The sequence below is a fragment of the Phyllostomus hastatus genome, unplaced genomic scaffold, assembly GCF_019186645.2.
Source record: "Phyllostomus hastatus isolate PE091 unplaced genomic scaffold, TTU_PhHast_1.1 phas_scaffold_78, whole genome shotgun sequence".
In the NCBI taxonomy this organism is placed as follows: Eukaryota; Metazoa; Chordata; class Mammalia; order Chiroptera; family Phyllostomidae; genus Phyllostomus; species Phyllostomus hastatus.
Genome location: NW_025334041.1, coordinates 1097764 through 1122817, shown reverse-complemented (window position 1 = coordinate 1122817; position 25054 = coordinate 1097764).

Below are 25054 nucleotides of genomic sequence, written 5' to 3'. Positions count from 1 at the left end.
TCACCGCTGTGTAGAAAACAGCGAAACGGTAGGACTATTTTTTCTTTTCCTGCGACGATCCAGTCAGTGATTCCCTCATGAAGCCACAGTGGTCAGGCCGGCTTCGAGATCAAACAGCTGTCCACCTCGCCTGGGCGCCGCCCTTCCGTCTCCCGGCCACGGCGCGTGGGGGCTCGGCGGCGCACCGGTAAGCACACTTCGGTTCAAAGTTACGGTCACGTCAACCCCCTGTGACCCTCCCCTGTGGGTTTTGAAAGCAGGGGCGTCACAGTTGCGCTACAGCGTCCCACCCCGTGAATCCCTCTGATGTTCCCTCGTCTCTGCCTCGCTCACCGAGTGATCGTTCCGGCTGCTGGACCTCAGGGCGTGGGAGGCGGAATTCTTCAGCACTGACACCTGGGTGCTGTTTCTTTCAACAACCTGACGGGAAACCGTTTTACCCAGTTCGACTGTGTCGTTTAGTCCGATCGCAGAAAACCTCAGAGTCCGCCAGCGCGACGCTGTGCCTCTTCTTCCTGCAGGGGACCTGCTCCTCCGTGCCAGCGGGAGCGAGGAGGACCTTAGGGGCGCTGCTGCGGCCACCGGGGGCCTGAGCGTGCAGTGGAGGCGGGAAGGGGGGGCGTGACCTCTGTCACGGAGCAGCACTCAGGTCCTCGCCGATCGCGTCCGTCCGTCTGGTGGGTGGGAGGGGGCTCCGAAGCGACGGACTTGGCTCTGGAGCCGGTGTTCCTGAGCCACGCGGGGGCCGCTCCGCCCGGCCCCTCCTGGCCGCCCAGAGTGGGACGGGAGAGGCAGAGGGCAGCAGACAGCCAGACCCGGGCGGGTGAGAAGTGCCCACCGGCCCACGCTGTGGAGCGGCGAGAAGTGTGCCCCGGCCGCACGGACTCCAGGGGCCGCCGGGGCTCCCAGCCTGGGCCGCGGGGTCGGAGGGGGCGTGGACTAGAGCAACCTTGAGGACGCAGGCGTGAGAGGAGACAGAACACAGGGAAAGCTAGTCAACTACAGCATTTCTGCTGACATTGAATAAAAGGAATCTTTCCTCCATTTTCACCAAAAATTGTTAAGTATTGGAATTCTCTCTACTTTATATTTGGTCTATAATTTTGCCTTAAGCTTTGGTTTTTGTTACCGCTGGCCTGTTTCCAAGCACTAAAAAATAAGATAAATGGTTTAAAATATCACAAATATTTAATGGGCTGAAATACCACAGTATCAAACTATTGATGGAAAACCCACCAATGTTATTCCTTTCACGCATCAAACTTCTGTGCAGGGGTGGGACCGGGACAAAGAACCAGATCACGTGGACACTGCGATAAAGACAGCACATGCTCCTTTCACGCTTAACCAGGTGTGAAAATATCACCGGTGTTTTATGATATAAATAAAAAGATGGATACATTCAGACTTCTTTGGGTGATTTTTATTGATACTTTTTGGAGTGGATGTGCCCTGAGATTTCACTTAAACGTCGGATGTGCCGGGGAAACGCAGGTCAGGAGCACCCTGTCCTGTGGGTGGGGCCGAACACGGCCGAGTCCTGGCGGGCGGGAGCGCCTGTGCCCAAGGTGGCTCTATTCCCAAACTATCCCCCGGTGCGTTCTGGCTGAAAAGAAACAAAAGCCGTCCCTAGAATAAGGTGGAAGATGTGTGTATGTAGTTTATTGGGGGGGGGGGGTTGTTTGTTTTTCCACCGGAGTTGCCGGAGAAGGTTCCAGAACTGTGAGGCTGTGGACCTTTCTTGGCAGAACGGCGCTCAGTCTCCTGAAACACGCCCTCCCCCGTCCCAGCCAGCGGGTCTGTCCGGGGGTCTCCGGCGACGCAGACACAGGGCTGCCGCTGGGACAGAGACACGTGGTCCGGAAGGATGTCTTCACCTTCGGCCGCTGCGCCTGCCTCTCCGGGCTGGTCACCGTCCCAGTCGTCCGGCCCCTCGGGTCCCAGGAGGAGCCCCGGGGCGGCAGAGCGCATTCGGGCCAAGACCTTGGGGTGGAAGTCCTCCCGATGGCCCCAACAGGACACGAGGCACCTGCTGCTGAGCCCTGGGGCCTGGGGCGGGGCCACGTCCCCCCAGGCAGCAGGGAGGATGTCATCTCTCTGAACAGCTTGACCACGGGGACAGGTGAGAGGCAACTGTCGTGCAAGCTCACTGAGACGCACGAAGGCGTTAGGAGATGTGGCCGCCGTCCTGAGAGTCTCCACATCTGAAAAGCTCACCCAACGCCCATTTAAAAACCCATTTTTGCATTTTGGAACGGAATCAGAGAGTTACGAAGGGCGATTAACTTGAGAAAACCTTATTTTCAACCACAAAACATCATGAAACACTAAAATTGTTTGTAGCATCTAAATGGCCAAAGGAGGGAAGATTCTGGAGGCGCGTTCACTGAGCGTGACATTTCGGCCGTCCGGGGGATTTGCAGGGTGCGGCGTGACGGGGTTTTTAACACTTCTACACGAGAAGAAGTGTCTGCACAGGTCTTCCACGTGCGCAGCGTGGCCCCGAGGAGGCGCGGGTCTGCAGATCATCAATCATTCTTCCTCCACTTTGGGGCCACACATGTGACAGGAGACTGAATGAACGTCTTCGCTGCAGGAGGGGCGGGCACTGGGAGAGCTGGGGGAGGCACAGGTGGGGCCCTGGCCACACGGGCCCAGAGAGGTTGCTGGCGCCCGGCCCTCCACCACCTCTCCCTCTCACGTGTCAGTGGCTGCTTTGGAGCCTCACTCACTCACGCCGGAGCCCAGGAGGCGTCTGCACTCAAAGGACGGGAGGACCGGGAGGGGTGGGGACGGGCAGAGGAGAGCGGGAAGCCCAGCCACGCCCTCCCGCCCCCCCCAACACACAGACACCGGAGCGGCCTCCGGGTGCCAGGGTCAAGTGCTGGGTCCCCAGGACTGTCCCCAAGCCCCACGCGTCATGAGTGGCATCTTTCAGAGCCCCCACCCGAGTGACTAGCCCTTGCCCTTCCGTCCATTCAGAGCCCACTGGCCACCTCAGGGCCCCGGAAGCCTTGCCCCCGTCTCTCGTTCTCTGGTTCACGGCCGGGCTTCGGGGTCCGGCCCCGGCACCCACTCCCGTTGTACGACCCACGTGCCCGGCTCCTCCGTGTGCAGCAAGGTCTCGGCCCGTGACGTCCTGGCTCTTGTCACTCTTATCGCTGGGCTGCCACAGCCCGCCCGCGGGCGCCACCCCAGCAGTCAGTCCCGGGCCCGAGACAGAGGGTCCAGAGGGCACCCGCCCGGGCACTGGGGTGAGGTGGGGCGGCGTGCCCGTGACCCAGCCCTTGACCGACCTCGTAGCGGTGTCAACGCCACGAGTGTTCACGACTTGTGACAGGGCGGTGCTTGGATACGATTAGAATGAAGAGAAAACCTTCAGTTAAGCAGGCTGACAACGCGTTTTCTAATCCAATCTACAGTTTAACTGCTGAAGAGGGGCGCACAGGGTCGCCAGCAAGGTGGGGGGGTGGGGGGGGGCAAGACCAGCAGCTCCCTGCCCCCACCAGCCAGGATCTCGCCGTCCACGCAGAGCCCCCAGTGCGGCTCAGCCTCGGCCGACAGCCCCTCCCTCTCCCCATCGAGGCCGAGGCCCTGGGCAGCCCCCGGGTGGCACCGGCCAGCAGACCCTGCACTCTGAGGACGGGACACTGTGGGGGGCCCCCGGCCGCCCGGGGCCGGGTCAACCCGGGTCAGCCAGCAGTCACATTCCCCCCAGCACCACAACCCGGAGACCCTTTCTACGCAGAGAGCATGGACCCGTCCTTTGAGAAAATGCCAGTTCAGCCCGGTTTCGTGGGAGAGAGTGACATGGGTGCACTGAGTATATTGACTCTGAAATCAGAGGGACAAACCGTCTGATTTCTAGCTGTCCCATGTGATGCCAGTGAACCACCGAGGCGATACAATCATAAGGAGAGGCCTGGGACACTAGCGTTCCACGGCGGTGAGGAGCGGTCCCCACGGGCGTGTCTGTGCCGCCCCTGTCCAGCGTGACCGCTCACCAGCAGTGGTGAACCACGGCCACGCAGCCCCGCCCCGGGCGCGTCCCCGAGACCCTCCTCATCCCGCCACCGGGCTCCACCCACACGCCCCGGTCCCTCCAACTTCCCCTGTGGGTGCTCCGCTCGCGGCCGGCAGAACCTCCTCCCCCCTCTGGCCCCAGTTCTAGAAGAGCTGCCCTGCCCCCTAACTCATGTCTTGTCCCGCACGGGAAGGCCGCCGCACGGAGAAGCGAGCGCGCAGTCAGGGCACCGGCTCCGCCGACCCGCGCCAGCTCTCGCCCGCCCGCCGCTCAGCCCTCACGACGCGGGAGCCACAGGGACCGACTTTGGACTTCAAGGAAACCGTGGCCTCCGGCATTTGCGACGGAGCAGCCCCGCGACGTGTGTGCGCTGAGGGAGCCTCCCGGGCCGCGCCTGCCCGTGCGTCAGCGCATCCTGTCGTTTGTCACTGCGCTGAGGCGCGGGGGGGGGGCGGGGGGGGCCCCGAGTGAGGCTCACCACTCTGCACGTGGCAGCCACTAGTCCTGACGCGACAGAAGGGTGTGTCCTCGTGATCGACCACACCCAACGGTGACTGAGGCTGCCGGGACACTGGGGAGTTTGGGGGCAGGAGCCGCTGCCGCGGGGCGTGGCTCAGGGTGCGTGAGCAGGGTCTCCCCTCCCTGTGTTCATGTCCATGTCGTGTTGTTGGGGCGTCTCTGTCTCACTGACACCCTCTGCCTCCACCAACCGGACCACCCCGTGTGCCATGGCAGTGCCCACCTCCAAGCAGCCTTGGGGGGCCCCTGGGAATTTACAGGGCGGGGTTCGCTGCATCGCGCTCAGGACGGGCGGGTTTCCTCCACCGGCCGATGGCCCCGCCTCCCTGCATCGCGCCGGGAAACTGCAAGCAGCAGCAGCCGTGCCCTGTTCACCGTGAACCCTGCGGTGTCTCACGCCACGCCCCCCACGGGGCGCGCTCCTCAGACACTCGCGGCGCACGCAGGATTCGTGTCAGACGGGCACGTGTGTGCGTGAAGGGGCTGTTGTCTCCCGCACGGAGCATCCTTTAAGCTCCGCCCTCGCCCCAGGGGGTGAGGGGGGCCCTCATTCGGATGCCGACTCCCGCCCACTGCCTTTGTCCGGCCAGCGGGCCGACAGCCTCCCAGAAACAGCCTCCCTTGATGAGCTCTTGAGAACCGCAGCAAGCCCAGTGGTGAAATTCTGGGCGCTTGAATGGTAGCTGTGGGTAATAAAATCACGGCCATTATACGCTGGTCCATTCAGAACCCCGTGGCTAATGAGGTTCGCGCACCTGACAGGTGGATTTCCTCTCTTAAATTGATTAAATGCGGTCTAATTGCCGACAAAAGAATTCACAGCTGGTTCAGGAAACAAATGTAAAAGGGACTCATCTCATGAAACGCAGCTCTGGCTTGGCATCTGAATATAGACAGCCCGTGGTCTACTTTCGCTCAGCGCAAAACACTTATGTAGGAAGAAAATTATCAGCCGATTCATCAGCACTCGTAGCGTCTCGATAATTAACTGTATTTACAGGGGAAGATACCAAAATTCATAGCCCAAATGAGCTCCGCTTGTTTCAGCCGATTACTAGTTGAGCGTGCATTTAGACTGAACCCCAGGGCAGCGCCGCACTTGCTAGGGAACACCAGGCAGGTTACTTAAACAGCCCGGTGCCGGCATCTATACAACGGGCTTCGTACTCATTCCTGTCTCGGTGACCACCATACGTGGAAGAAATTTAAGACTCTTTAGCTGAAAATGCTAGGAATAAGTTATCGATTATTGCTTTTACGTTTCCTTAATTATTTTCCCGTGTCTAAGACAATATTGATGAACAGGTCTCGTGACAACTGACGGCTTGAATAAACTACGACTTCCTCTTTTCCTACTTCGAGGATTAACCGATGCATCCATCGGGCTGAGGGAGACCTTGTAACCGTGGCAACAGCGGAAGAAACATTAGTTTTCCTCTCCATCCTCTCTCTCAGGGGGATAAAAAAAATTAACTGAGAATATCTGTGTTTCAAACATTCTAGTTTTACAAATGACATTTTTACTAGTGTTTTTCTTACTCTTTGTTTTTTAAAACTGTATCACCTTTCTTGACCCGTGTTCCGAGTATGGGGTGCTACTGCAATGAAGGTACTTTCAAACAAGGAGGCAGTTCAGGCTCCCCACATGACGGACTTTTTCCTATTGCTCGAGGACAAAAAGCTTAACTCATACTTTGTTTTTGGCAAACTGCCTCGTCTTAGACTGGTGAAGAGCGATTTGTTTTCGCTTCCCCCCCCCCGGTGGCCCCCTCCTCAGACACCTGACGGATCCCTGTGTGGGCAGTGGGTCCATTCCAGGGTGGTTCTCGCCCTTCCTGCCCCGGGTAGCGCGCTGGCACAAGGGCGTCTCACACCAGCAGCTCACAGACGGCTCAGACTCTTTGACCTCGATGCCACGGCGGTCCTGGGACCGCCACCCGCCGCGTACCCACATTAGAGGAAAGGGCCGCGCTCTCTCACCTGTGAGCCCTGCCCAGGTGACAAGGGGGTGACCGTGAGTCACCTCTCCTCCCTGGGAAGTGCAGCACGGGACTCTGTGAACCTGTTTTGCGGGTGAAGAAAGTAACTCTCGGGAAAGATCAGGTCCCCGACGAGCGTCAGGACCCAGCCCAGCGGAACCTCGGAGCGGGGTCTGCGAGTCAGACTCAGAGCGAGAGGCGGGTGCGGTGTGGCTCCCAGCGAGAGCAAGGAGGACGTTTGTTTGTTTGAAGGTGGAGCCTGCCCCTCCTCCTCCTCCTCCTCCTCCTCCTCCTCCTCCTCCTCCTCCTCCTCCTCGCCGGGAAGTGCCGTACCCTCCGTGGCAGGCAGCCTCGATTCCTCCGCCTCGAGGTTCCTGTTTGCGAGGAGAGAGCACCACCGTCCCGCCGTTCGACTTTCACGAGACTAAACGGTGGAGTGAGTGCAGGAGGTGCAGCGCGGTGTTAGTTGCACGCAGGACGCAGGACGTGCACATCGGGCCCCGTCTCTCCCCTTCGGTTCGCCGCCGCGGGGCGCCCCAGGGACGCAGAGCTGCCCGAGGAAGGAGGTCAGCCGGTGGGGCCGCGGGACAGGAGTGCGTGCGGGGAGGGGGGGCGTGCGGGGCGCCACCCCCTGGTCAGGCAGCGGGGGTCAGCGCGGGGATTGCAGCCGGGCGGGGGTCTCTGGGTCAGAGCTCTGAAGGGCAGCCCCACGTGGGGTCCCCGCAGTCCTGCTGCGACCCGTGGCCGGCAGGTGATGGGCGCCGTCCCGGGGGCCCTGCAGAGCAAGTGGGCTTCGTGTGGCCGGACATCCGTTATCTGGATTCTATTTAAAATAATCGGAAGTGTAAAATTTGAGTCTTGTGCAGCGGGCTTTTGAGCCTTGGGGCTCCACTCCCCTATTTCGGAGTCCAGTGTCTCTGACACACGGGACACCTGTGCCTTCTTCGCCGGCACGGGGACATGTGTCCAAAACAGCTGCTTCTTCTGAAACGCTGGTAAGAATCCTTCAAATTTAAAAACACCTAATTCTGACATTATTAGTGGTCGGCGCCCGCGTTTCCGAAATGTCAGCTTCCCCACCCTCCCCCTTCCTCTGGGAGCCGTTCCTTTTCTCCTCTCTCCCTGCTCCTCCGTGGCCTCTGGCTTCTTGCCGTGCGTGCCCCAGAGACGACCCCCCACGCCCGACTTCCCGATAATTTCAAGGCATAGCCTCCCTTCTTGTCAGAGGTCTCTGCGCATAGCCCCTCTTGCTGGATGAAAAACGGTATCGGGACGGGCATCGCATTTATTTTCTCAGAACTAATGCAGTTCCCTCACCGGAAGGATCAGTCAAGCCTGCCTCCGGCTCTGCAGCTGATCCACTTAGGGCGCCTCCCGGCCATGTCCCCGCGGGGAGAGAGGCCCGGGTTTATAGGGCATGGCGGCGTAATAAAATCTTGTTTCTGGAAAGCCTGCAGGATGCTGGGCAAGGTCAGCGGGGGCTGGAATTATTTGGGGCTGTAAGGTAGAAGATAAAATATCCTTTCTGAAGCCTAACCTCTGCACAATCACTCTTGGCGAGGGCCTACAAGAGGGTCAGGACGGTAACGGAAAATAGTAAGGGCTGTCACAAAACATCGCAAACTCAGCCTCAGGACTTCGGAGGGGCAGAGGCAAAGGACACTGCCAATGGCTGTGAAAGTACGACGGGCTCCCTTTCCCGGCAGAACGCCACTGCCCTGTGAACGGTGCGGCCGTCCCGTGGCTTCTAACGTGCTGACCGCGCTTGCTTGTTGTCCCTCTGTGCACAGTCGGGTGGGTCGCGAGGTGCCCGGCCGAGCAGGCTTCCCGGCCCAGCCTGAGCTCCTCGTGGTAAGTTGCTGTTGCTTGAGGTTGCCTTCATGCTGACGCAGTTCTCCATCGAGTAACCTCGTGCGTACAGAGCAGCCGGGGTGAATACACTGTGAGCGCACGGCAGCGCACGACCCCCTCGAGAATGGCTGACGCAGCGTGAAATACCGGCTGACGATCATGTTCCCAAACTAGTTTGGGCTGCGGTAAGGGTCTAAATGCCGACGAGAGCCGGACTCGCCGGCGGCCGGGCCTCAGAGGACCTGCTGCTTACCGTCCGGCCCTTCCCCTCCCCGCTCCTCCGCCGTGAAACCTGAGACAATGACCCCCGGTGCTCTGGGGGCCGGGCAGGGGGAAGGGGGTCCGCAACCGCTCTGAGAACACGCGTGGCACACACGGGCAGGTGGACTAGGGCGTGACTTTGACCCTCCCGTCCGACAGCCCCCCCAGAACGGCTCCGCGGAGGCGCCGAGGCCCAGGAGTGACCCACCATCTCCCCACCGTCTCCCACTGGACCAGCACGCGACCCCCGGCCGGCGAGGGTGCACCTCCGCGTGGCCGGGGGGGGCGGGGGGCGGCTGGTGCTGAGACCCGCGAGGCTCGTGCTCCCAGGGCAGGGTCCGCCCGCCGGGGAGAGACTCACGGTGGGCGATCTCAGTCACGCTGGTCGCCGCAGCGGGAGTCCGAACGAGGGAAGGGAGGGCTGCCTGAGAGACGAGGGAGCCCCGCCTGTCCAAAAGGGAAGGGTGGGGCATCGATGACCAGATACGGGGGTTCCGGTTTAAACTGGGAGACCTGGGGCTCCCCGGGAAGAGAAGCCTCGCCCATCGTGTGGACATGCGCCCACTCGGGGCGTGGGCTGGAACAGAACCCACGGCCAGGTGGCTCAGAGGGCGTCTGGGGACAGGCAGGCGGTGCTGGGCGACAGCGGGCTGGAGACTCCCTCGAGGTGACAGGAAACAGGGAAGGGAGTGGGAGCCCGGGAACGGCACAAGGGCGGGTGGCCGCGCCGTAGAGGCCCATGGTCAGTGTCCACTCGAGCAGGAGGTGGGGGGGGCTGGCGGGCGGACCTGACGCCCAGGTGCGTACAAGGCAAACTAGGGACCGGGCGGGGCACAGGAAAACAGGCACAGCAGGCTCATACCCGGGAGTGTGCATCACTCCAGAGGACAGAAGAGAAATTGGTACAGAGGCCAGGGAGATTGATTCCTTTTAGGTAGTGTAACTTACAAAAATCAGTTGTTGAACAAGGTGGCGCATGGTGGGGATCACTCCCAGACTTGTGGCAAGCATTTTCAGGGCTCCCGCACGCCCACTACGGCGTGGAAATTAGAATCGCTTCTTACCAGGATGCCGTGCACGGTGGTGTGTTTGCACGCATCTGTGTGTGTTTGTGTGAATGTGTGTGCGTGTGCTGTGTGTCTGTGTCTCCGTGTATTGTGACGTGTGTGCATGGTGTGTGTTTGTGTGAATGTATGTGTGTGACGCATGCGGGGCATGCGTGTTTGTGTGGATGTGTGATGTGGGGCGTGTGCGTGGTGTGCGCACGTGTCTGTGGTTGTGTGTGTGCATGCACACGTGTTTGGGAGTGGAGGAGCCCTCAGAGCAGTGGCCCGAGGAAGGACACCGGAGAACGTCGGCCCCTGGCGCCATGGAAAGCACCACGCAGCCGTGGCCGGGACGTGGACGTTCTGGTTGGCAGCCGCCTCCTCGCCTGGCAGCGTCTGGGCAGTCTGAGGGCCCCAGGGCCGCGGTACACGGGGTTTCCTAGGGGGCTGCTGGGCAGAGCTTTACAAACCGTAATTTCCAGATGAAGGTCGGCGTGGTCAGTGCACGCAGGACACACTGCTACCCCAGGCCGCGGTCAGAGGCCAACGCCTCAAAGCAGAGCGGGCCGACAACATGATACAATGACCGCGAGGTCACGCCAGCAAGCGTCACGGAGTGAAGGAGAAACAAAGCAGCGAAGATGCCACCAAGGAAATGCCTGCAATGGTGGGACTCGAGGGGAGCTGCTTCGGGAAGGGAGGAAGCATGCGGGGACGAGGGGCAGCGAGTCCTGGAGGCTCCTTGTCCCCTTCCTCCTCTCCTCCTCCCTCCGCCCCCCCTCCTCTGCCTCCCCCTCCCTCACTCCTTCCCCCCTCCCCCCCCTTCGACACAAAAGGTGAAAACAAGCTGCACTTGACCAAGTTGGGGGGAGCCCTGCAGCGGCCCCCGCAACAATTCTTCTCTCCCGCAATTTTAGTCCCGCGTGGTCGCGTGACGATCTCGCATCAGCCGAGGGCGGGCATACGCCTGGAGAGGTGCCCGCACCGGGGCCTTCCTCACCGGGCGAGTGCCCTCGGGCGCACCCCCACAAGCCCAGATGCCGCCGCCTCACCCTGCCGCGTCGGCGTGGCCTGTCCCCCAGCTCCTGCGTGGTCGGCCGTCCAGTGAAACGCCGTGACCTGGCGCGCGGCCGCTCTCAGTCCGAGGGCTCAGATAAGACGCCTCTGCTCCGTGGCACCTCCTCCACTCCGCTGCGTGGTGGACGCTTGGTGTCCAACCACAAGGGAGGCGCTCCCCCACTTTGCACTCCCCTCGGGCAGCCGGCACTCGGCAGCAACTCCGCTCCACGGGGCGGCGAGCTCCAGGGTGCGTGACGCCCTGGAGACGCCTGCCCTCCAGTGGCGAGGGGAGACGCGCGTGCAGTGCCCCACGGGCCACCGCGCGGTACAGTCACACAAGGTGTGCCTCAGCGGACTGCATGACGTTTTACTACCCTGTTCCTGTGGCAGGCATCTGCATTCCAACAGGCAGCCCGCTCCGGGGTTCTCGCCGACACAGAGGAGGGAGGGACTGGCGTAGGAGCAAACATTTTCCGCTCCTCACACCTTGCACGGGACTCCAAGGGGAACACCTTGACTCAGGCTTATGCAAGTCAACACAGTCAGCGCATCCCAGCATCCCGCGCCCTGGCTCCACCCCCGCCCACCAGGCCCCCGGAGAGCTGAGCAATCTGTCTGTCACAGGGCTGCCTGCCAGGGGCCCCCGGGGCTCCCCCTCCCCGGCCTTCCCGAGCAGACCGCTCGCCTGCGTCCCCTCCGGCCTCAGCCCAGCACCTGGCGACGCGCAGTGCACGGAAGCCGATGGATCGGTGCGCGTTTACTGAACAAATCAACGAGTGAACTGACCAACAAACAAGTTAACAGTCCCTCCCTTGCCGACAGCATTGCCTTATCAACTCTAAAAATATCCATTAGAAGTTGTGGAATAGCTCCTCATCCATGCCAATGCTCCGGCCGCCAGTTCAAGTCCAGAATAAAGTCTAACTTAAAGCAGCCATGAGGAAAGCTAAGGGAAAAATTATACGGAAAACACAGTAATGTTAAAAAGTTTACAGAACCACTAGGTAAAAAAAAAAAAAAAATCAGGATTGGGAATGATCCTCAGCTAAAGCAGACCTTTCTACAAAATGCCGTCACTTAAGTTGGGGACCTAGAGGAATGTCTCTAATGTTGACTAAGACTTCTCAATAATAATATTGATTCAAACAACATGGCCCAAACCCTGTGTCTCCCCTGAACAGTGGTGATGCTGATCGCGCTCGGTGCTCCGAATGCTTCCTCAGTGTTCATTCCCCGAGTGGCCGCCTTATTTTCCCCATTTTTACTTACCAAAAACCTGAGTGGTGGAAATCGGGAAAAGCTCGCCCACCCAGGAAGCGACAGTTTTGGGGTTCCAACCGGAGCAGCCCAGCAGCAGAGTCTGCTCCCCGAGGGGGGTGCCCGCCGGCGCGGCGAACCCCAAAGCGGACTGTCCGTCCTCAACCCCTGATGACCGGGAGGACGTTTATGACCGGCCCACGCCGGCTCGTGCATTAGTGTGCTGGAGCAGTCACGTATTTTCAAACAGCCTGAGCAAAGTGCGCTTCAACACTGCCAGCACTCTTTCCAAAGCCTGTGAAACATCATTGTTTTTGAAAAATATTCAAGTGACTTAGGACCTGGAGGAGGAGGAAGAAGGAAATCATTAGCACGCGCGTGAACTGTTGTTCAGATGGATCGTGATGCACGGCCCACAGCCGCCGCGGAGGGAACGGTTTCCAATGAGATTTAGTTTCTCTGCTTAAGTACCTCTTCTTGCTCTGCCAGATACATTATCAGCATTATTTCAGGTCCTGGTGTTTGTTTATAAACATTTATCTTGCAATGGGAAATTTAAATAGAGATCAAGTCTGAAGCACTGTAAATCTAATGGCCGAAAATCGCCTGGTAAAACTTGGGCATTTATCCAATTAGTTAAATAACGCTCTCAGAGCTGGGTGAAGATTTATTGACTTCTCCTAGTCAAGATATTCATGAAAACCCCCTTCGAAAACACCTATTTGTAAACATTTTAATCACAAGATCTATGCCGTTAGGTGGCGGCAGGCTGTGGGTGGGACATTAAGTCACTAAACACTGCATCATCGGTAATGGCCAAACACCGCCATTAGCTTTTGTCTTCAGAAGCAATTTTCTTCCACTACATTTTCAAGGAGAGTTCTAAGGAGGAAAACGCTGAGAGGTTACAGCATCAGCTCCCTTATCCTCGCAGAACTGCTTTCATGAGCCCAGAGCCACCGGGCAATCAGCTACCGAGAACATGGCAAATCTTCATTAATCTCCAGGTGCTGGTCTTAGGAAACCGAAATTTGTTTATTCCATAATTTCGAAGACATCACTCAAAGACTCTTTGAAGGAAACTTCTATTATAAGTAATATAAAGGTTACAGAAGGGCATTAGTTTTCCTTCCACTGGTCATATAATTCACAAATAAAACCAGAAAACCCACACCGGAGCGAGAGCGACCATAACACAAGCGCAGAGGTGTGAGATAAAAGGAGCACCGTAAATATATGATTGCTGCGCTGAAGCAAAAGACAAACAGTGGGCCTTGAAGACAAGGTGCAAGTGTGGTTGTGGGGGGTTATTTTTAATTTTCTGAATAAAACGGCCTTTCTTCAAAGTGTCGCAGGTTCGATTCCCAGTCAGGGCACACGCCTGGGTTGCAGGCCATGACCCCCAGCAACCGCACATTGATGTTTCTCTCTCTATCTCCCTCCCTTCCCTCTCTAAAAATAAATAAATAAAATAAGAAGATAGCTTCTTCTTTAAAAAAAAGAAGGTATCTAAAAAAACAAAAAAACAAAAACCGGCCTTTCTTCAACGGTGCGCCGGGCGAGGGAACTGGACGGGAAGCAACGACCCGGAGGACCGCAGGCCGCCCAGAGTCTCCGCGGAAGCCCAGGGCGCGCAGCAGCCGACCCCGAGGCCGCGGGCTCCGCTCGTGACCGATAGTTAGGAAAGCGCAGTCAAATATGTGCTTGAGAACACACGTTCTAAAGTAAAATGAAATCCAGCTCGCTGCTCACAGTCTCTAAAAACCTACTTCCCAAGTTGGCACAAAAAGTAAAGCAAACAATATAACCAAGAAGTCATTCTACGGGGAAAACAAAGACACAGAACAGGAACATGCCATTAGTTTCTTCAGAAAACAGTGAAACGTCTACTGAGAGACAGTGTATTAGATATTTTCATGGGAAAGTATGAATAATTTTAGGTAAAATTCACTGGGGTGGTTGAATGTGCTCTCCAAGGAGCTATGTGGTTTCCAATTTTAAGTATATTTTTCATTATAAACATTTCAGCCACTGTCCCCTCGCATCGGCCAGCCTGCCTGGCATGGCTGAAAGAGGCTCGTGCCAGAGCAAGGGACAGCGCCCCTGGGTGCAGGCGTGTCGCGAGCACACCTTGGGCTGCGCACGTTGGCGTGGTGGCCAGGAGACTGAGCACGGAGGAAAGAGGATGTAAGTAAGTATTTCAAGTATAATAGTCACCTGGTTACACAAGGCGGGAAAAACCTGAAAATGAATAAGGTTAGGATTAACCTGTGGCACAGAATTGGAACCCCAAGGTCAAGATGTGATCTCACTGTTGTTAATATTTATATAAGGGATAAATATATTGGGTTGGCCAAAGCATTCATTCGTTTTTCCATAGGATGGTGCCAGTAGCACTTAGGTGTCTTTAACTTCATTTGAAATGATTCAGTGAGATTGTATCGTGACAGCTGTCATATCAGCGTGCTTTTTAAAAATCTTGTCAAAACTGGTGCATTTTTGTGTAGCCATTTTAATATTGAAGATGGAAGAAAATACACAACATTTTGGCATATCATGCTTTATTATTTCAAGAAAGGTAAAAACGCAACTCAAATGCAAAAAAAAAAAAATTGTGCAGTGTATGGAGAAGGTGCTGTGACAGATAAAATGTGTCCAATGTGGTTTCCACAGTTTCATGCTGGAGATTTCTTGCTGGACAAGGCTCTGGGGTTGGATAGACCAGTTGAAGTTCATAGCAATCAAAATGAGACATTAATTGAGAACAATCAACATTTTACCACACAGGAGATAGCCAACCTACTCAAAACATCCAAATCAGTAAAGTCACCAGTGAAAATGAAAAATGTGTCTTTCGTTTCATGGAAAAAAAATAAACAGACTTTTGGCCAACCCAACAGATTGAGAGAGAGTTGTATGTACGTGAATTTTTCCCTGCTCCATCTGCTGAGAGGGACCAGCAGTCATGACACCCCAACAGCAAAGAGCCGGTGGTCCTTTCCACCAGGGCGGAATGGAGAGAGGACAGGATGAGCCTGAAGGATCTCATTGTGCCAAATCATAAGGAAGTGCTCCAAGAATGATGACACTTGTCAGAAGGATGTAAGAGGTAGCTTGAAGGATTTCCCATTGGCCAAGTCTGGGAAATGCTGAGCTTCAAAATAAGTAATGACAGTAATGAATGGTGACACATTGAGTTAAATTGGAATCTATGAGTCCACACTGATATAAATCAATGCATAGGGAAGACAGGCAAGCTCTGTCTTACCAGAAGAATACAAACTAATAAGTATAAATGGGACAGAATAGAAAACCACCATTCGGCTACCATCATAGTTGTAACGGATTCAGGGAAGTCGGCCGCCAGTGCTAAAAATCAGTGGAAGAAAGTTGGATATGGAATGTGAGATTTATGTGATGTCAGTTATTTTCTGCTTAATTTCATTTAATTATTAACTAATAAGTAAACTTTTATTGTTGATTAAATCTCTGGTGCAGAAAAAGCCAGACATCGTGACAAAGTGAAAAACTCATCATCACCAGGAACAGGTCAAGTTCATGTTGTCCTGACGGAAGGAGAAAAAACATCACTTCTGTGGCCCTTCTGGCCCAAGGTCATGAACCACGAGCAAATATCAAACAGACCCTAGTGGAGGATCCTTCTACAAGGAAAATCGCCTGTAGTTATCCAAATATCAGCGTAATGAAAACCGACCGAGACATGAAAAGACTAAGGAATCGTTTCAGACCAAAAGACACTAAGGAGACATAACAACTAAATAAATTATATGCTCATGGGTGGGATTGTGAGTCTATTAAAAAACTGTTCAAACAATTGGTGAAATGTAAAGGGGCTCTGTGGATTACATGCATATAGTAGTAATAATTTTTAAATTTTCATTTTAAATAACTGTAGTTATGTAGGAGAGTGTTATTTTACTTAGGAAATAATGTATGCATTGAGGGGTGAAGTGTGAACATATTTGCAATGTACTTTGAAATGGTGCAAAATTAAAATGTGTGTGTGTGTGTGTAAAAAGGCAGAAAGAGAAAATTTGCAAACATGCACTAAAATAAAAGGAATAATACGAGCCAAAGACCTTTACCCAGATTCAACAAATAGCAGTGTTTTTTCCACCTATGTTCATTACTTCATTGATGCATTCTGTATTACTAAATTATTTTACAGAAACCCCCAGCCATTTTATCACTTAATATATAGGTATACACACATGTACATTCTTGGGATCAGTACATAGAAAAGTCCCACCACTCTACAAATCTTCCTCGTGCCACCTGTTTGCTGCCAGAGATGCCCCCTCCGCCCGTCTCTCGGCCAGAGCTGCACTGTGTCACCACTAGCTACACAGAAACTTCACATCGGGAAGAGTGATTCCTTCTCCTTTATTGTCTTTTTCCAAAGCAGTTTTTGGCCATCCCAGGGCTTTTTTATTCCATTTAAATTTGAAATGAGCTTGTCTTTGTCTATTGGAAAGCTTGTTGAAATTCTTGAAGGAATTTTGTTAAACCTGTAGATCTACCCAGGGGGTATCAGCATCTTGCCTGTGTGTGTCTTCCAGTATACGAATACAGCCGCTCCTCCAACTCAGGCCCTTCACTTGTTCTTCATCTTGTAAATTTTAGCATACAGACCCTGGACACATGTTCTTAAATTTATACCCAAGTATCGTGTTTTTCAAGTTTCTGTCTGCTCCTGTTTGTTGCCAATATATAAAAGTGTAATGGATTTTTGTGTGTTGATTATTCATTTCATGACCTTACTGAACTCTCTAATTCCAGGGGTGTGTTTTGTTAATTACTTGACACATTCCATGTAGACAATCAGGTCATCGTCTCTATTTAGAGACAGGTTTGTTCCTTTTCCCACATTATATGGCTTTTATTTTTCTTGTCTTATTGCAGTGACTAGTATTTTCCGTGATATACTAAACAGGGACAGAGAGAATGAATACAACTGCCTCGTTTCTGATATTTGAGAAGAAATATTTAGTCTTTCACCATTAAATATGATGTTAACTATAAGATTTTTTAAATTAAATTTTGTACAAGATTGAATGCTTCTCTTTATTCCTAATTGTTACAGTAATTAAACAAGGACCCTTTGGACTGAGGTGGTTTAATGCCTTGATAAGCAAACCCAAACCTATGCCAGAGTTAATCCCGATAAATACCTCCGGGGTGAGAACTGAAACCTGAGAACAACTGATCACAAATAGACAGCGAGGCCTTCCCAAACAAGGTGTGGCTGAAGCTGCTGCCAATCAAACAGTTTTCTGCTTCGCTTCCACACCCGATCCATAAAAACCTTCCCCCAAGATCCCGCGGGCAGGGTGTTCCTCGCCACGTCCGGCTTAGTGCTGCCCAATTCAAACTGATTTTTGCTGAAATAAACTCTTCAGCATTGTCACGTGCCTCAGGTTATGTCTTAACGTAGTATATGGAAAGTTCCTCACGTGAAGAGATGACTTTTGTTACATGCCTTTTCTGCTTCAACTTATATCATAGTATTAATTTTCTTCTTTAGCCTGCAGATACGGTATATATACCACAGCGACTGGTGCTCTAACACTGAAACAACCCTGCCGACCTGAAATAAACCCGCTTCGTCATGTGGCAGCACTCTCTTTATAATCACTGGGTGTAGGTTGCTAAAACCGTGTGGCAGATTCTCGCACCTCGGTCCATGCTATGGATCTGAGCGGCACTGGCCTGTAGGTTTTTGCGTCTGCCTTTTCCATACCAGGTTTTGCTACCAGAGTCACACTGGTCTCTTGGAATGCAACTAGTCTCGTATTCTCGGGAAGGTGTTGTATAAAATAGGTGTTAATTCTTCCTTAAATGTTTGCTAAATTCTCCAGCAAGTTCCAGCCGGCCTGAAAGTATCTTTTTTTATATAATTTTTAAAGTGAGAAATTTAGTTTCCTATCGGTTACAAGGCTTTGCAAATTGTGCTTTGTATTCAGTGCGTTCTGGGAGGTTTGGCTTTTAGAGGGGTGGCCCTTTGTGGTGAAGTTTACGTGCGTGGAGTCGTTTGTACGATTTCCTTCTCATCACGTCCACGTCGGCGGGGTCCGCGGTGCTGGCCCTCGTTTCCCTCCTGGCGTCAGGGGTTTGTTTGTGTCACTGCTAAGACCCGTCTCACCTGGGATTTGACCGTCTGACTAAGGGTCAACATTGTGCTTCCTCGAATTTTGTTCTCTTGTTCTTCCATTTTCAATTCGTCGCTTTGTGTTCCTCTCCTCGTTACCTCCTTCCTTCTGCTCACTTTGGGTGTATCTGGCTCTTCTTTTTCCAGTGTCTTAAGCAGGAGCCGGGGCTGCTGATTGAAGACTTTCTCCTTTCCTGACGCACGCCTTGGCTGCGTGGACACCCCCTCAGTGTGGACTGGGCTGGCTGCCTCCGACAGATGTCTGCAGGGTAAACGTGGGAGGGAGGGTGGGGGGACGTTCTGGCCGGAGCCGGCGGCAGTTCGCTGGCCTCGGAGGCCCAGGCAAGGCAGTCGAGACAGCCCCAGACACCCCTCCACCAGCTGTCAGTCCCTCAGCCCCCGAGGGAGTGGGGTGGGTGGCGAGCAGGAGGGCTGGAGTCACCTGGTTCGAGCAGAAGGAGCTGTTTGTGGAAAAGGAAAAAAAAACCCATCAAACAGGCTGCAGAGTTTAAGTAAGTCCACGCAACTCCCTGAAGAGAAAGCAAAGCTATTTTTTTTTTTACATCTGCCCAGGAATTTAATTAAACAGCCTCTCTGCCTGTTTAATCTGATCACAGCGCTTCAGACACGAAATGAAGCCCTCGGCCACCTAGGCCGCGCTCCGTCACTTGCTGCTGAAGGGTCTCTGCGTGTGGGCGTGTTCACGCCAGGCGCAGGCCCGGCCTCACTGCCCGGCCCCCTCGTCGTCTTCAGCGGGGTCCAGCACCAGTTCCCGACCACGTCGTGAAACGAGCTGAAGTCACCCTTGCCGTCACACGGAGTCCGGGGACGCCCCGTATGTAAGCCGGGGACACCCCGATACGTGTCGACAATGCCTAACACCCCTGTTTAGTAAACTGCTCAGCCTGACCTTGTCCTCTCAAGCCAGGCAGGGTATTTCGGAATCCGTGTCGAACAGCTTGTTGGGGGCTCAGAGGCCGTTTGTATTTTTATTTTTATCCTTGCACTGCGATGACAGGGAGCTAATGTGGAACGAGCCACCGTTGATTGCCACCAGCTTCCTCGGAGACAACCATGAAAGAGGGACTGTTACCCCAACAGCAGCAGGCTCGCAGACCAGTGTTTGCGGCCGCGGGTGGGCGCCCGGAGGAGACAGACGGGGGGGGGGGGGAGTGGGTGTCACGCCCGCGCCCCCAGATGCTTCCTGCTACGTGTCCCACCGCGCGGACGTCGCGCTCAGAGGCTGGAAGCCCCACTTGCTTGTGCTGGTTCCTTCCTGAAAAGAAAACGCGTTCCCATAAGCTCGGGACTATGAATAGCCACTTCCCGACGCCAGGCGGGCGGCCGCCGGCCTCCCCCGCAGCACCAGCACCGTGACTGTCTGCACCGGGGAGACTCAGCCCCCGGGCCTGCGCTGCGCGGAGAAGCTCCTGGGGGGGGGGGCGGTGGCAGGAACCCGGGGAAGAGCCCGAGAAAACAGTGGTTTGGGGACAAATATGCGGAATGGGGAGAGTTCTGGAAGTTTCCAAGACCCCATGCGAGGGACGGGTGAGGCGTGGCAGGCAATGCCGACGGGACAGTGGGCACGCTGGCCCCGGCCGTAGTTGCCCAGGAACGCTGAGGCCCGAAGTGCACGTCTGTGTCACCAACGGAGATTGTTCCGGAGGCTGGAGGCTGGGTTTCTGGGGCAGAGCGGGCAGTGTCGTCACGTCACTTAGCACAAGAAATAACAGGCCACCAGAGCGGAGGCCAGACGTCAGCTACTCCTGGATACGCGGGAAAGATGGGACGGCGTGGGCGTCTTGTGGAGCGCCGGGGACCGGCTTGTTTCGGCCTGGCTAATGGGGCCCAGCTCTGCATGGGAAACCTGCAGAAGCGAGGTGGTGGGCAGGAGCCAGGCCTTCAAACGGAGTCTTCCCGTGGGAATCAGGCCTGGAAAACGCCTACTGACTGTTCTGGCGTGCTCTGGCTAAAACTCCCTCACTCTGGTCTGAAACAACAAATGTGTATCGTCCGTCTTCAAGGTACTTCCCAAAGCCTGTGTGAATTCTCCCAAGGACAGAGCTAATCAGCTTGCTGCCATTCCCTTTTGCATTTTATTTTCACTTCCTTGGTTGTACCTAAAATGTAGACAACACTATTCTGTGTAATAGATAATAAATCTCTCTCTGATGTCAGCCCCGAGAAAACAATAAAAGCCTGCCTAGGCAAGGGTCGGGGCGCTCTCCTCTGAGGGAGTGGCCAAGGCACTCACAGACACGCTCCCCTTGGGAGAGTGGCCGTGCCGTCCCCTTGTCCTCCACACGACTGCTGTCGCCTGTGCATTATTTTCTCTTTCAGCCGCAGCAAGGCGGACTCTGCTGGCCGGAGTCCGCCACCGTGGAGGGTCGGCCGTGACCTTCTGCACTTCCGGAGCAAACCCACGGTGCCCGGAATGCTAATTATCGTATTTCTGAAACATTTCCCTTCGGCCCTTCCGGAGCTCATGTATGGCTCCTGCAACAGTCACACTGGCTGGAAACGGAAGGAAAGTAACTTGCTTTGCACAACGTAAAACCAACGAGAAACCAGACGCTCTGAAAAGTACCCCACAGAGGTCCCCGTGAAGTCTGGCTGGAAAACGGCCTTGGCCGCCGCGCCTGGTCTCCGGCCGCGCGCCCGAGGCGGGAGGGAGGAGGGCGGGCCCCGCACTCGGCAGCGTTTTCTCGCAACAGAAACGGGCACGTCGCCTTCCCTCCCCCGTGTTTTATCGTCAGCCTCGGGTCCGGGCTCGGCGGCTGCACATCTGTCTCCTTTGCCGTCCTCCGCGGCGGGCGGCGGCGCTGGGCGCTCTCAGCCGTCGTTGGCGCAAATAAAACCCGACGGCTTTCATGAAACCGTGTCGGCGCGCTATCGGACCTCTCCGGCACCGCCCCACACAGCCACAGCGGCTCCAAGGAACACACGCACCGCCTTCCGCCGCAACTCACGCGGGCGGGGATGGGGTGCGGGGTGCTCCTCGAAAACAGCCCGCCCGCCACCCACCCGCAGACGGGGCGGGAAACCGCCAACGACCCGGACTCCCGCTCGTTTTCCCAGGGGGCTGGGGAGGCTCGGCCGCCCGGTGCGCTCGCCTGCCCTCCGCCCGCTTCCGGGGGGGGCTGGGCTCTGAGTGCGATCGTGTTTGCGAAGGCGGCTCTGGAACCAAGTGGCAGATGGAAATAAATAAGCACTTGGAACGATTGCCCGCACATTTATTTTTCTGTTAATGTGGAAAGCATTCCAGAAGCGCTGTATTCACACTGTAAGGTTGAAAAGGACTAATTATAATTTGAAACATTCAAAACAGCATGAAGAGCGCGTCGGCCACGGCTCTCCTCCGCGCGGGGAGGTGGAAGGGCGTCTGGCCCTCACGGCAGAGGAGGACGAGGGACGTGAGGGAGAGAGCATGTGGGGGGGGGCACCCCTTCTTCCCACGACCTTTGTGAGGAGCTCTGAGCTCAGCAGGGTGGGGAGTTCCTCTCAGGATGGACACGGCGGACGCTCTGTCCTCGGGGCCAGGAGACCCCCCGGGCGTCCCGGGAGGAGAGGCAGGAGGGACCCTGTGACAAAGTCGGTGTTGTCATTATTGTCACGGGCAAGGGGCACGGACAAGCCCCAAACCTACTGCAGATGTGACGATACGAGGACCAGAGACAAACACACGTGTGCCCTTGGCTTTGCACAGTGGGCGGGCGTGTAAGACGGCGCAGGACGGAGCAGGAGGTGGGGGGGGGGCCGGGGCGTGGGTGCAGAAAGCTTTAAACCCGCTTGGGAACCAGAATTTCCCCCAGAATCGACAGTGAGCTCCGAAAGCGCTCTGGAAAGTGGCTGCTTAACTAACTAGGTCATGGAATACCATCTTTTCCTAATAGGTTATGGAATTGTAGTTTACCGCAAAAATAAATTAGAGAATCTTGGCTGAAACAAGTTGAATATTTCTTTTCTATAAGGCAGATCTGCATCTTCACTATATGAGGGGGACCCAGAAAATGGAATTCATTTATTAAAAAATTGTGTATTTATCCTTACATGTTTAAACTTCAGTCACCTTCCAAATACTCTCCACTGGAGGCAGCACACCTACCAAGACCTTTTTTCCACCGCTCCAGGCAGTTTTTGAACTCGTCGATTTTGATGCCGTTAGAGCTTCTGCTGGCATCTGTTCTGCCTCGTCCGCATCAGCAAGATGTTTCCCTTTGAGAGCAGTTTTCCTCTGGGAAACAAACAACAAACAAAGTCACTTGGGGTGAGATCGGGGGAACAGGGAGGGTGGGGCGTGGGGGTCATGCCGCTTTTGGTCCAGAACTGCTGACCACTCAGCGAGGTGTGGGCCGGTGCGCTCGTGAATCACCCATCGTGAGATGGGCAAAGGCGCTGACTCTCCAAAAAAACTCACCGAAGCCAAACACAGCCTCTCACAACAACGCCAGCTGGTGGCGCCCTGATACGGATGGGTTCCTAGAGCACTCCCCTAGTAGGGGAGGTCTGTACTGCAAGGGGCCCGCCCTCCAGAAGATAGTCCAGGTTTTTGGGGTCCCCCCCTCATAGTAATATCAGTCGTGATTTTCCCAACAAATGGGCAGCAGGCAAACTTTAACAGCTCTGTTTGACCACAGAGCCACTTTGTGTCAATGCCCACGAAACCTCCCAGAACTTCTCCTCCAGTGCACACGAATGGGGAAAATCTGGAGATGTCACAGGCCCCAGTTAATAATGGGCTTAGACGGCAGTTACAGAAAGTGGAAGCAAACAGAACTAGAATCTGTGGAATCTGCAGAGTTGGGTCAAATCCCACGAGAACTCCAGGCAAAAGGCTGTCTCCCACCCCTCCCCCGCCGCCCAGGAAACACCTTTTATTCTCAGGGACCGGCCTGGGCAGAGGGGAAGAATTTTACTAAGGAAGAACCATGCGCCTTCGTGAGGAACTGAATTGGAGATAGAACGACTATCCCCTCGGGTCCCAGCAGAGTTGGACGGGACCTGGGAGCGCACCCCCCTCCCCCCCCACTCGCCGTCCCCGCCGTCCCCGCCGGGGGGCCGTCAGAGGCTCTGCTGCGCGAGCTGTCCCTCCGCGTGAGCCACGCCGGAGCCTGCAGTCTGGGCCCCTCGGCCGGCGCCCACCCTCGGGCTGGTCGTCTGAAGCGCCGGGGAGGACGGGCCAGCCGCTGCGCCCTGGGCAGCCGAGGTCGGGTGGAGAGAAGCGGGGAGAGGCGGTGCCCCGGAGCCCGAATGGTGCGGGGCAGGGAGCGAGTCCGGGCAGCGAAGCCCCCTGAACGCCCGCCCGCCAGGTTCACGCGGCACAAACAGCGCGCCTATTACAGATACAAAGTACCCATCAGTGACGCTCGGACAATGGGCACAAAGCCAGTGGCCATCGCACTGCTACTGTGTTGTCACCTCCATCCGGTACCGACTGACGCTTCCTCCGAACGTTCTCCAAGGCGGGAGGTGCGGCCACGATTTCACTGCTTCGATGCGCGCGATCGGGAGACGCGGTCACTCCCTCTCTGCAGATCAGACAGGGCTATGTCTCCCTCATTCACGTCGCAGACGGTGGCTACGTGAGGTTGCATCTGGCGCTCTGGAAGGAAGCACCATGTACCTTGGTTTTGAAGACGATGTTTGTACACTTTCCGTAATTAGCGAAGTGGCATTTTATCTTAAATGTGCAAATCACAGCTGTCTTCAGAAAATGGGGGTTACATTCATTAATTTAAATTAGAAGCGCTGAAGCATCAGGACGCTTAGTTAAAAACTAATTGGAATCAGGAGTTTTGCACGTAAACGGGAATGAAATATTTCCTGGTAGAAGCCCATGAAGATTCATTATAAAGATATAAATGAAGAAAGGTTGAGTCATGAATTGCACTGAAGCAAGGTGGTCAATCAAACACAGCTCCTTCCTCACATCCAGAACCCGGGGCTAAAATTTGTATAATAATCTCACCTTTTGAGTGAAGAAGATGAGTATTTGCTAACTTTGTCAAACACGCAGGGCGGGGCAAAAGTAGTTTTGTAGCTGTGAGTACCCAGCACCACTTATCCTTGGATTGTTAGTGATTAATGATGGTTTTCTTTCCCGCACGAACAACCGTGAAACTACCTCACCCTGCAGCCGTAGCTTGAGAACGGCTCTTGAGATGCTACTCAACATCTTGGTGCATCGGCACCTTTGGGTGAGACTCTCGCAACGTGGGTTTTCCCTGGCACAAACCTGCATGGTTTCATCAGCTGCCGGCGGACTTCCTGGCCAAGTTCCTCCTCTGGAAGAATGCAGACAGTCATGAACCCTATGATGAACTGTCGCCTTAAATTATCACTGTGAAAAACATGACTGCATGGTTATTAGAAATGCAGAAAATGATGATCGTATTACCAATTAATCAACAGCAATCCTTTGAGTATCTTCTCTTCCCTTTGAGTATTAGCTAACACCAATTCCAGTCCTTGGGTTGGAAATAATATCAGCTAATACGGCACATTTTATCTTTGCTGTATATATTACTGTTTAATATTTTTAAATTGCATTTCATTGATTGTGCTGTTACAGTGGTCCTGGTTTTTCTCCCTTTGCCCCCCTCCACCCAGCGCCCCCACGCCCTCAGGTCCTCCCCCCACCACTGCTCACGTCCACGGGTCATACGTGTAAGTCCTTCGGCTGCTCCGTTTCCTGTCCTGTACTTTACCTCCCCACGGCTGTTTGTACTTCTTAGCTCCCCTCCCCTCCCATCCGGCCACCTTCCACGACTAACTTCTTTCCTCCCGCTTTGAAGAGTCCCTCTTTAGATTTAACCGTTGGCATTTTAATTACGATGTGTCCCGGAGGGAACCTCTTTGCATCCGTCATAATTAGGGCCCTCTCCTCTTC